Here is a 16,552-nt window from a genome sequence, read left to right as displayed (position 1 = left end):
AAGGACTCTTGCACTTTGTTCTGGTTAGAGCAGGGACCTCAGGCATGAGAGGCCACCTGTTCTTTCCGAGCTGAGTGGCTGTGGTGGTGAGGTATTGTGGAATCACAGACTGGCACAGAAGTACAGAGAGGACTGGTTGGTGCTGGTTGACTTCAAAGTCAAGGGGGAAATCCTCTATATGTTTTTGAGATATGTACACTTCAAGCACATCTTTTTTGGCCATAAGTTCAGAACTGACTAATGAATCAGACTCAAGAGTTCAGGGTATGGTCTCATTGACACCAGTACTTTGCAAAAATGGTTCATTTCCTAAGAATGTTCAAAGAGCAGCTTCTTTTCCATTTTTATGTTAAGGATCTTGGTATCTGAGCATCCGTGGGTTCCATCAGAGAGGCAAATGTAAGCTAAGATAGATACAGGTAAACAACAGTGGTCTTAATGAAGGAATGGCTAGGATCTGGAATTGAGAAGCCCATATCAGGAGTTTCCTTCTGTTTCCTGGACTCATCCACTCCCAAGAGACAAAAGACCACTAAACTGAGAAACCTGGTAGCCATGGCAGATCAGGGAGTGAGGGAGATCCCCCAGGGGAATACTCTGGTGTTCTTAGGGAAGAGCTGGTACTCTGAGCCTCTTCATCAGCCAATAGCTAGGTTTTCCTAGGATGCCAATCTTCCTACAGGTTTTTAAAGCCCAGAATCCCCTCTTATTTGGCTCAAAATCTGTCATTTTTCCTTTCTTTATTTTCTCTACAATAGGGTATTGCTTGGTGGAACTGAGTCCAGGGAATAGGCTAAGACTCTCACTTCTCTGATCTTTCTTTGAGAGTAATACTCCTCTGCATATGCTTCTGCTGGGTATCCAGTATGCTCAAACTCCCTCTCTGTTTACATTTCTTTTCAGTTTTTAGGGACTTCCCACCTCCTATAGAAAACCATATTAGTGCTAAAAAGACTCCAAATGGAGTCATTTATCCCCAGACAGCAAACCAAGACTTAACTAAAGTTAAGTGCCCATTTACAGTCTGAAATGTCCTGGTCCCCATGAGGGAAGTCATCTGCATGATAAAGACCCTGCTATCCCTTACATCCCTCCCCTACTCACCCCCCCCCCCCCCCCCGCAAAGAAGATGTCCTATCTTCTGCCCATGTTTTAACTGGATTATTTGTGGTTCAGTGTGAGTTGTATAAGTTCTTTATATATTTTGGATACTAACCCTTCATTGGGTATGTAATTTGCAAATATCTTCTTTCATTCAGTAGATAGCCTTTTAGTTTTGTTGGTTGTTTATTTCATGGTGCAAAACACCAACACTAATTCAAAGGGATGCATGCACCCGTGTGATTATTTGCATGTTCTCTCCATGGTGTTTCTGTCTTACCCACCCCAGCACACTCTAGAGGACCTGGCCACTTTCTGGCACGAAGGAGAGTTCTCAGAATCAGGCTGAGCCTTGATTCTTAAATGACCTTGCAACTGATTCTTCCTCTGACACCCATGGGGTCCCTGTGGTGCACCAACCATACTTTCCATCTCTTGAGGTAGGCTATTGTCTGTCCAAAGAATAGGTGAACCAGTTAGTCAATGAATGAATAAGTAGATGTATAACCAATATGATATACTTAACTAGCCTCAAACATTAATACTAATTGGTCTTTCTAATTGAACATTTGAAGTCTACCTGCCTTATTTATAAGAAATAGAGTGTCTTCCTCATAAAGCTTTCCCTGTATCATCCCTTCAGCTGATTGTTGAAGAACCCTTGGGCCTTGGCTCCCCAAATTCAGTCCTTTACAGGTTCCTTGGTAGCCTCATCTGGTCTTTCATTTGGCCATACGTGTCCCATTCATGGGGACCACAACTATATTCTGTGGTGCCCAACAATATTTCCTCAATACCATAGCCCCAGATACCTCTCCCTGTGCAACATTTCCTATTCTGAAAATTAAAGTTAACTTCTGGGTCACCTGGGAGGCACAGTCAGTTGAGCATCAGACTCTTTATCTCAGCTCAGGTCTTTTTTTTCTTTTTAAGATTTTATTTATTTATTTGAGAGAGAGGGAGAGAGAGAGAATCTCAGGCAAGCCAACTCCCTGCTGAGCAGGAAGCCTGACGTGGGACTTGATCTCAGAATGGTGAGTTCAAGTCCTGCATTGAGCTCTACATTGGGAGTGGAGCCTGTTTCAAAAAAAAGAAAAGTTAACTTCTGACCTAAGTTTCTGGGAAGGTGCTGTGGCCCCGCCCCGTTGGGCAGGAAGGGCTGCTGAAAGGCTGGGAGCAGAGAAGCCTCAAGCTTGTACAAGGGGAAGAAGCTCCACTGCAAGGCTGTGACTGAGCTGTTGGCACAGGGGTGTACGGCTGAGTTCCCCAGCAGCGCAGCCTGGGGCCTCAGAGTATGGTCTGTCAGGCAACTCAGCTGAGAATGGACTCTCCAAAAAAGTCAGCCTTCTCTGAGGGAAGGTTGTTATCGATGGAAATCACTAATTCCACTGCCCTTTCTGGGATGTGTCAGTAGTACCAGAAGAAGTACAAGCGACCAGAAATGGGGTCAGGCCTCAGAACCATGCTCTGTCCCCATCTCTGTGATATGGTAGCTATATTGTTGGGCTATACTGTTGGGCTGACTGCAGGTTCCATGCGTCCTGTGGCAGGAGATGGAGGGCAGAAAGAGAATAAGTGGAAGTTCAGAACTTGTCTTAGACAAACAGGGTAGGACAGGAAGGTCCCCACTCTCTCAGGACTCATCTGCTCCCAGGAGACCAAAGACCTCCCAGGAAAAGAGTCTGCTGTCTGGGGCAGGGGCAGGGGCAGGGGGAGGGGAGGGCTCTCCCAGAGGGGCATCTGGTCACAGTCCTGGGAGGTACCCTCAGATTCAAGAGCACCCCCACAGGCCTGAGTGGGAAGCCTTAGTACCACCATACACATGTGATGCCCAGGGCTCAACCCATTGCCTGCATTGGAGTGGGCAGGCCCGCAGGCCCCAAGGCAAATACTGCAGCTGTAGAAGCACCCTTGGAGAAGAAGAGCTTCAGGCCAGCGAGGCCAAGGATGATGATCTGAGCAGACTGGCAGGATCCGATCTCCTCTTTCACAGACACATGGAGCTACAGCCCAGAGGCACTGACTCTCTGACTTACAGTTTTGAGCCTGAAGATTTAATACTCGGACCCAGAGAAGAGTGATATGAATCTGAGGAGGAAAGTGTTGTCCTCAGTGGACAGAACTGATGGAGCCACAGGGTGAGGGAAGGAGGTGTTCTGGAAAAAGACTGAGCCTGTTTGGAGCTGGGACAGGGGCTGAGGTCCAGGGTCTCACTGGGGTGGAAGGAATAGTCAGAGGAAGGTGCCTGTGGGCAGGGGTCATGGCAGCACTGCTGTGGCCAGAGTGTAAAGTGGCCCCTGAAACATTCCCCAGGGCCATGTGCCTCCTGGAGGCTGCTTGGAGCAACTGGGGCTGGACCCTCTGGCTTGCATGCAGCTGGGCACAGACTGGAAGAAGGCTGAGCCAGGCCCCAGGCTGTGGGTGTCTGCGCTGGGCACTCAGCACTGCTGCAGCCACTGAGTGGACAACATAATGTTCTGGGATCTCTGCCTGGGGATGAAAGCTAGTCAGGAGGTGTTGAGCTAGTCTTCGTTGTCCCCAGGGCCCCCTGCTAGACCCAGGAGGTTTGTGCACAGGGAGAGGTTGGCTGTGTGGGGCTGTGTTTCTTTGCTAGCACAGAGATACAAGGCAGAGTCATTGGGCTCCAGGGCGTCCATGTGAAGGTAGAACTTGGAGCTGTCTGGGCACTCAGGTGAGAAGCGACCAGAAGCAGTCTCATTTTCAACGAGTACCTTGTAACTGTAGGCAAACATGAGCTTTGGTGGCTTCTGAGTGCTCTGTTGATACCAGTACACAGCATTATGTCCCAGATGTTGTTCACACTTGAGGGTCACTCTCCTCCCAGGCCCTGTTACCAGGTGTTTGGGGGTCTGGGTAATTCCAGTGTCCATGGGGACTGTTGAAAGAAAGGTCAAAATCAGACAAAGTCCAGAAAGAACAGTGTTGCTGTGGCCACAAGGACTATGTTTTGGTCCAGGGCAGCCCCTGGAACGTGAGACTCACCTGCTCCCAGTAGACAGAGAGCCACAGAGCACAGCAGCCTGCAGCCCATGTCAGAGAGGTTGTGGGCATCATCTAGCTAGGGTGTCCTGGGGAAGGGGCTGGGCTCTGGTCTCCTGGGCTTTGGTTGGTGATTTGCCTGTGATGTCACTGTCCCTGTCCTTTTCACCAGCCCCAGAGGATATTTCTTCTTCCCCTTTCATACCTTTGTAGATTCTGATAGAAGGTGAATTCAAACTGACTGGGCTGAGCTATTCCTCTGCCAGTTGCTCTCATGCTATTAGTTTCTGTCCTCCTTATCCAGATTCTCTCTCCATCCCCGTTCCTTCTAAGGCCCTGCTCAAAGGGCACTGTTCAAGGGAGAGACTATATCTGCTTCAAGGGAGCTCCTTCCTTCCATTTCAACTGTGTAGACATCACCTAAAATGTCGTTTTCTTCAGGATCTAAGCCCCACTGAGCCTTTTTGTCCATATCTGTGGAAAGGGGACTTCGAAGAGAGTGCTTCCACTTGGAGCCAGTGCCCTCCATTAAAATAGGCAGGACTGTGCTGCCAGCGAAGAGCCAGGCACTGGGAAGGCTGGTTGAGGGGAAAAGGGATCATCCAACCTCCACCCCAGTACTGAGGGTAAAATGCATGACTGGGCTTAGAGCAAACCAGATGCTCAAGGAGAGCAACACAAGTCATCCATGTAAAACAAAGGAAAATCAATTTATTTATTTATTTATTTATTTTAATAAATTTATTTTTTATTGGTGTTCAATTTGTCAACATATAGAATAACACCCAGTGCTCATCCCGTCAAGTGCCCACCTCAGTGCCTGTCACCCAGTCACCCTCACTCCCCGCCCACCTTTCCTCCCACCACCCCTAGTTCATAGTGAAAGGGAATAAAGGGGAAAGGAGAAAAAATAAGTGGGAAATATCAGAAAAGGAGACAGAACATGAAAGACTCCTAACTCTGGGAAACGAACTAGGAAAATCAATTTAAAAATGATATACATTTACTATCTTTGAGGAATCTGCAACCAATGCTCCCACTGGACCTAAGGATGAAGCTCCAATGCCCTGCTTCCCTCAACAATCTTTCTACTATTCACTCTTCCCACCACTCACCCCAGCCTTAGAGTTTCAAAAGAGCCCCAGCGCCTCCTTTTGGGCAAGGCAGCAGTTATCCCAGTTTGCAGACTTCTTACCAGCCCAATGGTATCAGTTTAAAGGATGCCTATTCCTCATTCAACAGAAGAGAGGACAGGGGATGAGGGTCAGTGGCTCTGTGAGGGGTACAAGATGTATGCAGGTGTGAAAAGGAAGGAAGCATCTGAAACAAAAAAAGAGGCAGCAACATGGCCTTTCATCCATTTACCTAGGACATTAGGCCTCTACTCATTTTTCTAATGTAATAAAGTTTAAGTATTTTCAGGGTGGCCACTAAAACAAAAAAAGTAAAGGTATAGAAATTAGAATTTAAGCAAAGGAATTGATATTCTTCCCCTGAATGAGTTAGGTATCTAATGGACCTCCAATTCACTAAATCTGGAGATAATCCCATTTATAGACAAGAATCCAATACTAACAGTAGTGGAAAGGCTAGGATTGTTACTAATATGCTAGACATCCATTGTAGCAAAGAGTCACTTATCTGTTCTATAAGGAAAGAGCAGAATATGAATAAATAAAAATTGTTTTGCATGGTTTGACTTCCAAAATTAGAGTTCTAAGGATTGCAAATAACAATTTAATATAAACCGATACCTGGAACACTAAGGGGAAGTGAAAGGCTCAGTTGCCCTAAGAATAATAATTAACATAAGCCTTTCCCAAAGCAAGGGGTAGAGGTGAAAGGCTGAAAGGTGAGTTTAAGTGACCTGAATTAGGGATGTGCCCGTGGAAGGAAAATGATGTAAGGACAACCCGAATCACGGGAGAAACACTGAAGAGGTACAGTGGGAAACAGGTAAGGAAATTGATATAAACAATGTCTGTATATAATAATAATAATGGCAAATGTGGCTTGAAGATCCCAAGAAAGCTTGGGTTTGGGGCACAGAGTCCTGAAAAGGAAACCTTAGAGTGAGTGTAAGGAAATCCTCTCTTCTTGGCCACATCCTGATGGGCATGCACAGCGTGGGAGTCCAGAAGGTGAGAGAAGACAGGTTCTACCAGGCTGGAGAGCAGAGCAGAGACTTCAGAAGACGTGGAGCTGGAAGCCACTGGCATTCAGACCCAGCTAGGATGAGAAACAGTGGTGAACGTGCTGTGATTCTCCACTGAGACCCCTAAAAGGCCATGCATTAGTAATAATGACACATGCCAGGGCTCCCTAAAGAATCTTTTAGGCGTCTCCTCATTGATTATTCCATCCCCACACTCTCACTCTTCTGATCTGTACTGTACCAAGGCTGTTGTACCAAATTCCAATGTGCTGATGTTACCTGGCTTGAGGTAGGACCCATGACTAGCTACTGCCTTGAGATTCATGTCCAGAGTCCTTTGAAGGTCTATAATATCCTCCATCACCTGGGTACGGCAGGAGCGGCAGGAATCTTCAAGATGCCACTGGATCTGAATTGAGAAGAATGGCCCTGGTCATCCTTCTGGAAAGGAGGGAGTCTGCAGAGCACAAGCCTACCCCTGCTGGTGCTTATCCTCAACATTTTCTTTCCAGTTCACCTGTTGCCAGAACTTTCATGCTTCTTCAAAGAGATTTCTATCCAGCAAACTCGGTGATGATCTGAATATCCTTACAATCTTAGATATTTTTATCTTCATCTGCTTTTCCTCTTTAGGCTGATAAGTAGAATTATGTAAGGATTCTCAGAGCATAACTGTAGATCTGCCCCATCAAGGATGTGGGCAGCCTGTACTAGAGATAAGAAACTCCAGTCAGGGAGCTCACTGGGAGTGAAAGGGGCCTCAGGGTCAGGTGAACATGTAGTCCTGGTGTACAGTTGCCTGGCTGAGCCAGGGGGTTTGTGCACAGGGAGGTAGTGACTTTGCAGGGCTGTGTCTTGGCTGCTGGCACAGAAATACACAGCAGAGTCTCCTGTCTCCAGAGAGTTGACATGAAGGTTTAAATGAGCTTTGTCAGATGTCTCAGGTGAGAAACGACCTGGAACTGATTCATTTAGAATGAGTTCCTTATTGTTGTAGATAAACATAACGTTCAGCAGTTGCTTGAGGTCTTGCTAATACCAGTACATAGCATCATGGCCCAGATTTTGTTCACATTGCTAAAAAGCAAGAGAAGACTGAGGTGTGAGAAGCTTGTAGGATGTCACAGGGACTGACTGGTCTGGGTAATAGCGTTTGCGTTTAGGGACTGCCACCTAGGAGAGAGTTCCAGTAAGACCTAAGCACAAGCTCAAGTAGGAGCGGGGATTGACTGAAAATGCCACAAAAGGACTTTTTTGGGGGAGGGGGTGGAAATGTTTCAGAACTGGCTTGTGGTGGTAGTTAAGTAGTGCATAAGTATATTTAAACTCACTGAGTTGTACATTTGAAACGGGTAAGTATTATGTCATGCAAATCACACTTTAGTAAAGTAAAAATACTCTGCAAGTTTCATTTGGTACCTAAATGATCACATACTAGGAGGAAAGTTGAACAGACATCAATAAACCTGAAGTTTAGTTTAAATTCAACTCACTTACCAACCAGATTCAGAACACTTGCCCCTACCAAGATATCATAGTGTAAGCAAAAAGGAATCGTCTCTATAAAAGAATACATGATCCGTAATCTTCATCTCCTCTCTAAAATTTTTCATATAAAATATCCAGCATTCAAACACATATCATCTGTTGTTGAGGGGACAGGATGACATGGCCAAAACCAAAAGGGAAACATAAGAAACAGACCCAAAATGATTCAGATGGAGTTTTCAGACACTGACATGGAAATAACTGTTATTAATATGTTCTACAAAGTGGCCGACAAAATGGAGAATTTTAGTAAACAACTGAAAACCATAGTAAATACTTAAGTGGAGATTGTAGAGTCGAAATACACAAAACACCTACGATTAAGGTAAATCTGTATGGTTTTAAAAGCAGAACCAATAGAGTTGAAATGAGTAGGTAAGTGGAAGATAAGTCAAATGGAAATATCTAGGCCAAATCATGTACAGAAAGAAAAAGCGTGGAACATGTGAAAAATTAGAATGTTAATTGGGCCATTTTTATAGATAAGTGGTTGCTCCTCAATCTACAACTTTCAAGGGACTTTGAGACAACTACGAAAGCTTCATCCATCAGTTCTCATCCTCCTGATTCAGAATTGTCTCATAGAACAATAACTTCTGATGTTTCTGGCTGTGCATGTCTAAGTTTCAAGCGGCCTATTTGAGGGTCTCAATCACGGCCACAGAGTATACAGGAAGGAAGCTAAATACATGGACCATGTTTAAGAGGAGGTTCAATCTTTATTGAATGGGTGGAGGTGGTGCATGAATTAGTTGTGGCTGGAATCAGTGTAGGGCCAAGATGATAGGATACAAGTGATACAAAAGAGGCACTGGATACAGTCCACTCCTTGCTTTGCTTCAAGTCCAAATACCAAGGTCTTCAGGTGGTGGCCAGCTGCAATCCCTCCAAGCACAGGTTTAGGGCTGTGGGGGTGCTGTACTCAAAGCGATAACTGATGTTTATTATCTCCTTCATCACCAATTATATAATTTCTCCAACTTTGCTTAGCACTTTAGTGTTCTAAGTCATTTGCTTGTTGAGATGATCTAGACATTCATCTCTGTGGGTTTCAGTCCCCTTAGGTGCCTCTATTGTCAGACTAGGATGGTTGCAACTGCAAAATTGTCATTATCACCAGGAATTTAGGCACCAAGTGATGCTTGAATTAGTTCCCTGAATTCCAGGTAGAACTTTTCCCATTTCCACTGTGTAGCAGAAACTCTATCTCCTCATGATAATAAGATAAATACCTCCATCCTTACAACTGGATCGGAGTAAAAGGGGCCCCTAATGACCAGGTATTCTCATACTTCAGGTTCACTGGAATCTTTACCATGTCCCATGGTGGAAGCATCCACCATGCGCCTCCCTCTACTGAGGAATCACAACCTCTTATCTAGGGACTTTTAGTACAGGAAAATGATGTTTGAAATTAAAACTGGGTCACTGGGAGCTGTGAGGAGGATACCCATCCTAATCCCACCAATGGCTTCTGGACTCATGGATTGTGACCATAGTCCCATATTTTAGGTGTTTGTTCAGTCATAGCACATCCTAGAGCATATGACCCCAGCTCCACAGGTATCAGTTCTGAGCAGCCCCTTAGCCAAAATTATAGTACATTCTTTTTTCATTCATAAAGACAGATGCATCTGAGAGATCCGTATGTGTAAAGAAATTGGACCTCATGGTTATAAACCCATGATTTCATTTCCTTAGCACTAAAATGGGATCCTTTAGTCTGAAAATTTCTGAGACCTCAAATCAGTGAGACAGTCATTCTCTACCCCTTAATGGTGGTGCTGCCATGGATGTAATTGAGTAAATGAATATTTCCTGTGTCTGTGTGATAAGCTCTGCTCAAGACTTTTCCCCTCCAATCAATGCTTGATCTCATTCTGACTTATTATAAGGAAATCCATTCTTTTGTTTTGAAGTCTTCCCTCTACCTTTCTTGTTCCAACTCATCAAAAACACCGGGGTTTTATTCAAAAGCAAGACAGTGACTCTGACAGCCCCATGTCAAGTTTGGGGGACTGATCCATTCCTGTTCCCTTCTAGATGCTGTTTGGGTTTTGCTGCTAAATTCTGATCCCGCAATCCCAGCCTTATTCTGATGATTCTCTTACTGGTCTAGACCACTGTTAGCCTGAAGTGGGGTCCCAATAATGGACTCCATCTTTGCTGTTCCCTTAACATTCTCACGCCAAGTAATGCATAAGGGACTTACTGGGAAGACATCACTGACAATTCAGGCCCTTGTGTTGACTCGCATATCCTCCTTAAGATTTATCTTGGAAGTACTCTATACATTTATACAAATATCAAAGTCATTCCTTGGTAATCACTTCTCCATTCTATGAATTAAAATGATTTATTTCTAAGCTACCCAAACAACGCAAAACAAAATCCAAGATACAGAAGGAGGTAAAGAGAGAACCTAGGTCACTTGATGGTGGCTTCCTGGGAAGCAACTCTCCCAACTTTGGAGCCCACAATAACCCGAGAGTATATATGAAGATACTGCAAAACATGCGCCCTGGTCAGTCATGCCAGAGATATCCTCTTTTGGTGGTTTAAATTCAGACATGTGTATTTAGAGACGGCTGAAAAATCAAGTCCAGTCGGAAAGGAATCTGGGAGCTAGAAAGAGGCAGAAGTATGAGGGTTTGTGTGCAGGCTGTAGGTGTCTTGGCAAGCCTGTGGCTACACTGCTGGCCCAGAGGTACATGGCTGAGTCTCCCAGCTCTGTGGCTGGATCTCCAGAGTGGACAATGATGCATCAGGATTATCCAGCTGAGAATTGATCCTTGAATATTTAGGACTTCTCCAAGAGAGTATCCTTGTAGAAAAAAATTAGAAACTCCACTTTCTGCCCCAGCATCTGCCTCTACCAATGGAGGTATAAGTGACCAGAGATGGGGTCACACGTCAGGATAACTCTCATCCCCCAATCTGTGACCAGGTGGCTGGGAATTTGTTTGACTTCAGGTTCTGTGTGTCCTGTGGGAGGAAAAAGAAGCCAGAGATTGAATAAGGAAATGGTTTAGAAGAGCCTCAGGTAAGTCCAAGATGAGAAATTCCCAAGGATTCACCTGCTTGCAAGACACTAAATATAATCCCATACAAGAGCCAGATATCCATGGCAGAGTCAGGGCAGGAATGAGTGTTCTCCTAGCTCAGGCCTCTGCACCCCATGGATTCCTGCTACACCCACTGGGGCGCCCCCTACAGGAGAGAGGAGGGAGCCTCTGTGTCAGTGCAGGCATCTGACTCCCCAGGACACAGGGGTCTGCTCAGCCCATGGTGTCTGCTAGCCTGTGCAGAATGGAGGACCATGGCAAGGGGCAATGCCAGAAATCCTGGGGTTCGGCAAGGACAGCCCCAAGGATGCAGTCCTGCTCTGAAATGTCAGGGGCCCTTCCAGTCTTATTGCCTATTGTGAGCAACAATCCTGGGGCAGAGGACTCTGTGGCTGATAATGCAGGATGTGAAGACCTGAAGAATTAGTATGAGAGTGACAGAAGGAAAGAAAATTAGGCCTGAAGGTGTCACAGCTGAGAGGAAGAGAAGCTCTTGGGGAGCTCAGTCCCGGGACATGTAGCAGACAATGACCTGGAAAGAATGATCCAAATCTGGGGAGGAAACAATTGTCTTCAGGGGTAGGAACTGACTGAGCTGGGTGGTGAGGGGAGGAGGTGTTCTGGAAAAGGGCTCAGCCTGTTTGGAGCTGGGACAGGGGCTGAGGTCCAGGGTCTCACTGGGGTGGAAGGAATAGTCAGAGGAAGGTGCCTGTGGGCAGGGGTCATGGCAGCACTGCTGTGGCCAGAGTGTAAAGTGGCCCCTGAAACATTCCCCAGGGCCATGTGCCTCCTGGAGGCTGCTTGGAGCAACTGGAGCTGGACCCTCTGGCTTGCATGCAGCTGGGCACAGACTGGAAGAAGGCTGAGCCAGGCCCCAGGCTGTGGGTGTCTGCAATGGGCACTCAGCACTGCAGCGACCCCTGAGTACACAGCCTGCATGAGGTTCTGGGATCTCTGTCTGGGGCCCTACAGGAGATGTTGAGCTAGTTTTGGTTGCCCAAGGGCCCCCCTGCTAGACCCAGGATGTTTGTGCACGGGGAGAGGTTGGCTGTGTGGGGCTGTGTCCCTGCTGCTAGCACAGAGATACAAGGCAGAGTCATCGGGCTCCAGGGCGTCCACGTGAAGGTAGAGCCTGGAGCTGTCTGGGCACTCAGGTGAGAAGCGACCGGAGGCAGGCTCATTCTCAATGAGTTCCTTATATCTGTAGGCAAACATAAGCTTCGGTGGCTTCTGAGCGCTCTGCTGATACCAGTACACAGCATCATGTCCCAGATGTTGTTAACACTTGAGGGTCACTCTCCTCCCAGGCCCTGTTACCAGGTGTTTGGGGGTCTGGGTAATTCCAGTGTCCATGGGGACTGTTGAAAGAAAGGAACAAAATCAGACAAAGCCCCGAAAGAAGAGTGTTGATGCAACCAAAGGGACACTGCTTGAGGTCCCAAGGCAACATCTGGAATGTGAGACTCACCTGCTCCCAGTAGACAGAGAGCCACAGAGCACAGCAGTCTGCAGCCCATGTCAGAGAGGTTGTGGGCATCATCTAGCTAGGGTGTCCTGGGGAAGGGGCTGGGCTCTGGTCTCCTGGGCTTTGGTTGGTGATTTGCCTGTGATGTCACTGTCCCTGTCCTTTTCACCAGCCCCAGAGGATATTTCTTCTTCCCCTTTCATACCTTTTGTAAATTCTGAGAGAAGGTGAATTCAAATGGACTGGGCTGAGCTATTCCTCTACCAGTTGCTCTCATGCTATTAGCTGCTTTCCTCATTATACAGACTCTCCATCCCCTCATCATTCCAACAGGCAGATTAAAGGACTCTGCTAAGGGACAGCCTAATTCACTCAAGGCCCTCCTTACTTCCCTGTTCAGTCCTGCAGACTTCACCCAAAACGTTGTTTCCCTCAGGGTCTAAGCTCCCTTGATTCCTTCTGTGCATATCAGTGGAAAGGGGAATTGGAGGGCTGTACTTCCTTCTGAGGTAGTACTGCCAGCAAGGACCAGGCACTGGGAAGGGGGGCTGAGGGGACAAGGGATCAGCCAACCCCCACGCCAGTACTGAAGGTATAGTACTTGCCTGTGCTTAGAGCAAACAGGAGGCTCAAGGTGAACAACACAAGTTATCTGTGTAGGACCAAGGGAATCAATTTGAAAATTATTATCGTTTAGTATCTTTGAGGAATCTGCAACCAATCCCCCCCACCCTAGACCTAAAAATGGAGCCTCAATGCCATGCTTCACTCCACAATCCTTCCATTATTCACTCCCCTGCCCTCCCCTCCCCCTACCTCTGCATTTTCAAAAGAGCCACATTGTCTCCTTGGGGCCAAGGTCGCATATTTCCCGATTGCAGGCTTCTAACCAGCTCCGTGGTAGCAGGTGGATCATGCCTATAGTTCATTTTCCAGAGAGGAAGACAGAGGGAGGGGGCAGGGGTCAGTCAGTGGCTTTGTGAGGGGTACAAGATCACAGTTGATATTCTCCTCTTGAACAAGTTAGGTAGATAATGGATGTCTGATTCATTACTGGTGGAGATATTTAGTTCTTAGACAAGAACCCAAAATTAATCCTGGAGGAAAGGCTGGCATTGCTATTATTACACTTAGCATGCCGGACATGACTGTGGCAAAGAGATACAGATTGGCCATTCTACAAGCATAGAGCTAAAACATGAATAAATATAATTCTACTGTATTGTTTGCCTTCTGCCAAGCAAAGCTCCAATGATACAAAAAAAAAAAAAAAACAACAACAACCAATATATTTATTTAAACTGATATCCTAACCACTAAGTGGAAATTAAAGGCTCAGTTGCCCTGACAACAATAGTTAACAAACCTTTCCCACTCAAGGGGTAGAAGTGAAAGTCTGAAAAGTGCTTTTAAGTCATGTGGATAAGGGATATGCCTATGGACAGAAAATGATGTAAGGACGACCCGAATCACAGGAAGAAACAGTGAAGAGGTACAATGGGAAACAGGTAAGGAAATTGATATAAACTCTGTCTGTATATAATATTGTGAAATGTGGCTTGAAGATCCCAAGAAGGCTTGGATTTGGGGCACAAAGTCCCGAAAAGGAACTCTAAGCATGAGTGTAAGGAAATCCTCTTTCTTCTTGGCTACTTTCTGATGTTCATGTGCATGCACAGCCTGGGAGTCCAAAGCTGAGAGAGCACAGGTTCTACTGGGCTGGGGAGCTGAGCAGAGATTTCAGAAGATGTCGAGCAAGAAGACATCAGCATCCAGATCCAGTTAGGATGAGAGACGTTGGTGAATGTGCTGTGATTCTGCACTGAGACCCCAAAATTCTATGCCCTAGGAATAATGACCACATGCTAGGGCTCCGTAACAGGGAGGGCAACACTGAAATAAAATCTAGCAAATCCTACAGTGAAACTGCCAGATTGAAACCTAATGTTCTTCAGAAGAGCACAGAGAACCCAGAGCGTCCCACCTATATTGTCCAAAATGCCCCACAGAAACCCTTTATAATCTTCCCTGAAGAATCTTTTAGACGTCTCCTCATTGACTATTCCATCCCCACACTCTCACTCTTCTGATCCATACTGTACCAGTGCTGCTGTATCAAATGCCAATGTGCTCATGCTACCTGGCTTCAGGTAGGACCCATGACTAGCTACTGCCTTGAGATTCGTGTCCAGAGTCCTTTGAAGGTCTATAATATCCTCCATCACCTGGGTACGGCATGAGCGGCAGGAATCTTCAAGATGCCACTGGATCTGAATTGGAAAGAGAGGCCCTGGTCATCCTTCTGGAAAGGAGGGAGTCTGCAGAGCACAAGCCTACCCCTCCTGGGGCTTATCCCCAACACATTCTTTCTAGTTCACCTGTTGCCAGAACTTTTATCCTTCTCCAAAGAGATTTCTATCCAGCGACTCAGTGATGATCTGAATATTCCTACAATCTTAGATATTTTATCTTTATCTCTTTTTCCTCTTTAGGCTTTTGCTCATTGAATATTTTTAGTGAATAGTGTATTCAGTTATACTGTTTATACCATTGGCATCCAAATGTACAGCAGAGAAATTCAAGGAATGGCTCCTTCCACCATGTAAGATCTTCAGCACATGGGACAAGGTACTTCCTTTTTTCTGAAATTCTGAGTACTTCAGTAAATTTATTGGAAATCCTGAGAACATCAGTGAATTTATTGCTCTAGGTGATAAATGGATTTCTGTGAGACTTGTCAGAGCTTAATTGTAGATCTGCCCCATCAGGGATGTTGGCAGCCTGTACTACAGATTGGAAACTCCATTCAGAGATCTCACGAGGGCATTGGGGGTGGTGGTGAATGGAGCTTAGGTTCATGTGAACATATAGTCCCCACAGCTTCCTGGCTGGGCCAGGGGGTTTGTGCACAGGGGTGTAGTGAGTGTGTAGGGCTGTGTCTTGGCTGCTGGCACAGAAATACACAGCAGAGTCACCTGTCTCCAGGGAGTTGACATGAAGGTTTAAATGAGATTTGTCAGATGTCTCAGGTGAGAAACGACCTGGAACTGATTCATTTAGAATGGGTTCCTTATTGTTGTAGATAAACATAACGTTCAGCAGTTGCTTGAGGTCTTGCTTATACCAGTACATAGCATTATGGCCCAGATTTTGCTCACATTTTAGTAACTTCTTCGATCCCACGTGCGCGATGAGGTATCTTGGAGTCTGGGAAACTGTTGTGTCCAGGGGTGCTGAGAAGGAAAGGAGAAGAATTCAGACCAGTCCCAGATGGCAGGCTCTTGCTGGCCACATGATGAACAGGCTGAGGGACGCATCATAGCATCACGCCAGCTGGACCAAGGACTCACCTGCTCCCAGGAGGCAGAGGACCATACAGCAGAGGAACCCGGAGCCCATGGTGGAGACAGGCACAGTCTGGTCCTCAGTGGTAAGAAGTAGGCGGCAGTTCTCCACTGCCCTGACAGGTGCGCTGCCTGTGATGTCACAGCCCAGAATGACTTCCCCATGCTGGGCCTCTCCTCTTCCTTCATTTCCTGCCCTTGTGCCTTTCAAGACATGCTAATTTCTCCTGTTTTCAAAGGAATTTGGAATATCTAGGGATAGTTTGAATGGGACATCTCTTGCCTCAGGAATATATCTCTGCCTCCCTGGGTTTTGGCTGGCCCACATCTGGCCACCTCCTCCCTCCTCCTCGTTTTGGCTCCACTCTCAGATTTGGGCAAGTTTCTCTTTTCTGTATCTTCTCGTCTTTCTCCTCAGTAATGCAGGGAGATCCCTCTCAAATCTTGGTTCCACTGAATCTCTGATGTGTGCTCCGCCGCCCCCCTGGCTACTTCAGTTGTGGACAAAAGAACCACAGTGGGGTCTCCCACAGGCACCAGCTGCAGACAACTAAAATGCATGAAGGAATGTTAGGAGCAAGCTGTGATGATAAGTCCCCTTGAGGGGGACCATACAGCAACCCCATCCCTGTGAAGGTGTTCTCCGTCGGAGGGGCAGTTCAATGTAGTGAGCAGGAGGCAGCTAGGCAATGAGCAGTCCCTGTGGGACAGGAGCAAACAGTTGGAGAGGTGAATGACAGCAAGAGAGTGGGGGAAAACCTGGGCTGAATGACTTTACTGTCCTTGACCTGTCTACAGGTCACCTTCTTTTTTGGTACCAAATTTACACCTAAATGTTTAGCCTAAGGCATCTCAACCTCAGAGATATTGCAGC

At 46.4% G+C, this 16,552-nt stretch overlaps 1 long non-coding RNA gene across 1 annotated transcript; it reads right to left on the bottom strand.

Moving 5' to 3' along the window:
* Nucleotides 1-15,269: 15,269 nt before the first annotated feature.
* On the bottom strand, nucleotides 15,270-15,745 carry LOC140605266 (uncharacterized). The gene is made up of 3 exons (XR_012007966.1): nucleotides 15,685-15,745; nucleotides 15,493-15,567; nucleotides 15,270-15,309 (listed from the first exon to the last, which is right to left on the bottom strand). It is a non-coding gene; the product is annotated as an uncharacterized lncRNA (long non-coding RNA).
* Nucleotides 15,746-16,552: the final 807 nt, after the last annotated feature.

This window comes from Canis lupus, chromosome 15, assembly GCF_048164855.1.
Source record: "Canis lupus baileyi chromosome 15, mCanLup2.hap1, whole genome shotgun sequence".
NCBI classification, from domain to species: Eukaryota; Metazoa; Chordata; class Mammalia; order Carnivora; family Canidae; genus Canis; species Canis lupus.
Note: the sequence above shows the minus strand (reverse complement) of the source record. Positions and strands in the feature narration are given on the sequence as shown.